Below are 2365 nucleotides of genomic sequence, written 5' to 3'. Positions count from 1 at the left end.
CATTTAGCTTGATATTAAGCAAGCTAATACACCTTGAAAATGCCCTTTATCCAAATTGACAAGTTAAGCCTAGACTTCAGGTTGAATCCAAATATAGCATTAGCTTAATCAAACTCATTGATGAGACTAGCATTATCAAAGGTAACTGGAAAGTGATTTTTTTATATCTTTATTTGCAGGCTCAAATCCTTACCACTATGGAACCTCCTGTATTTGTGTGTGTGTGTGTGTGTGTGTGTGTGTGTGTGTGTTTGCCTGTGGAGGTGATTTAAGCTGAAAAGGCAGTCATGGAGGAAAGAAGAATAGGAAAAACCTGGAATTGAATTTCTGCTTGGTCATGGGTTAGCAGATGACCTGTCATTCCCACAGGTTAGCAGAGGACCTGTCATTCAGACTCCTCATCTGTAAACAGGCCTCCTCCCTGGGGGAATACAAGAATTAAATGAAGCAACAGAAGGGAAAGAGTGAAGGAGCATAGAGAATTGGCAAGACGTATAGTGGCCAGGAGATCTTCCTGGTGGCTCAGACGGTAAAGCGTCTGCCTGTAATGTAGGAGACCCGGGTTCAATTCCTGGGTCAGGAAGATCCCCTGGAGAAGGAAATGGCAATCCCCTCCAGCACTCTTGCCTGGAAAATCCAATGGACAGAGGAGCCTGATAGGCTACAGTCCATGGGGTCACAAAGAGTCGGACACGACTGAGCAACTTCACTTTCACTTTCATAGTGGCCAGGAGGGGACAAGAAACCTCCACACACCTCTTGTGTAGGAAAGGAACAGTGCTGAGCATGTGCCATGTTTCACAATCTACCTTTAAAGCATGTTTTATCCTCACTGTGTAGGCCAGGGTTAGAGGGCAAGACTGGCGTTAAGATCTTCATTTTACAGATGAGGAAACAGCCTCAGAACACCTAAAAGGAGTCTAGGAGGACAACTGAATCCTCCCCAGTGTTCATGCCCCCAATAAAATGTAGGGTGGGTGAATCCTGAGTGCCCTGGCCTCCTGCTCATGAGAAACCAGGAGCTGAGACCTGTAGCTGGGGCTGCTGGAAGTGAGGGGAGGGGGTAGGTTCTTCCAGGAGTCCCCTTCATGCTCCCTCCTCAGAGTCCCCAGGTGCCATAGCAACAACAGCTGCCTGTAGGCATCTAAGATGTGGCAGAAGCAATGATATAAAAGGTATTGCATGGGAGGGACTGCTCCCCTCTGTCCCCCCTCTGCAGTCCAGTCGTTAAGACTCCTCCTTCCAGGGCAGGGGTGCATATTTGAGTCCTTGTTTGGGAAACTAAGATCCCAAAGGCCTCAGAGAGTGGCCAAAAATTATTTAAAAAAAAAATTTTTTTTAAAGCTATTTCATGGGAGCAGAGAAAGGATTTGAAATGCTAAGCACAGATAATGTACTCAGAAATATGTTTTAAATAATGAATTTCATCACATATGATCCTATCTCTAAGGCCTTCCTTGATCACTGAATCTGAAACAGCAAACTCCCTGGGACTTCCCTAGTGGGCCAGTGGTTAAGACTCTGAGCTTACACTGCAGGGGTTGTGGGTTCAATCCCTGGTGGGGGAACTAGGATCCTGCATGTCACATCGCCAATAAAATAAAAATAAGAAAAATAAAACAGCATACTCCTTCCCTCCCACCTGGGCACTCTCCCATAGGCCTGCCTGGTCTAATTTCTCTCTTTAATACCTGTTATCCTATTACACACTCAAAGACTTTTTGGTTTATTTGCTTATGGGCTAACTCTTCCCCATCCCCTTTGCTGGAAGGCAAGCTCATCAAGGCTGGGCTTTGCTGTTTTCTCTGCTGTATACCCAGCTCTAGCATTGAGCCCAGGGCATCATAGGTGTTTGTTAAATATTTGTTGAATAAATAAATGAGTGTGTGAGCAAGTCCTAGAATCTCCTGAAATTTGCAGGTAATGGAGTCTGCCTTAAGGCTCCTTTATTTATACAAAAATACTTCATTAGGAATCATGGTTCTCTGGATAAGATGATGTGGGAGCATTTGCCTGGGCTTGTTGTCAATTATACTCAGAGAAATGGCTCCTTCATTCTGCAGGCATTTCATGAGCACTGTGTATGTGCCAGGCATGGCGCTGGGATTTAAAAAAACAAAATGAATGGGACATGTCTCTGCTTCCAGACTCTTGGGTAGGAAAGACAAGTAAACAGGTCATGAGGGCAGAATGTGCAGGGATAGGGTCATTCAATCTGCTGAGGGCATCTGAGAAGAGAAGCAGCAACTTCAGCCAGGGGTGTGGGAAAATGGTTTTAGAGAGTGGACAAAGAGGAGAACTGAAGACATTCCAGGTAAAGGAAGGAATGTACAGAGGCAAGACATAGTCACAGAGAAGGACAGCA

The 2365-nt window shown here is 45.2% G+C and overlaps 1 non-coding gene across 1 annotated transcript; it reads left to right on the top strand.

Annotated features, from left to right (window-relative positions):
* The first annotated feature begins 511 nt into the window (after positions 1 to 511).
* On the top strand, positions 512 to 584 carry TRNAY-GUA (transfer RNA tyrosine (anticodon GUA)). The gene has a single exon. It is a non-coding gene; the product is annotated as a tRNA-Tyr (tRNA).
* The last annotated feature ends 1781 nt before the right edge of the window (positions 585 to 2365 follow it).

This window comes from Bubalus kerabau, chromosome 22 (genome assembly GCF_029407905.1).
Source record: "Bubalus kerabau isolate K-KA32 ecotype Philippines breed swamp buffalo chromosome 22, PCC_UOA_SB_1v2, whole genome shotgun sequence".
NCBI classification, from domain to species: Eukaryota; Metazoa; Chordata; class Mammalia; order Artiodactyla; family Bovidae; genus Bubalus; species Bubalus kerabau.
Note: the sequence above shows the minus strand (reverse complement) of the source record. Positions and strands in the feature narration are given on the sequence as shown.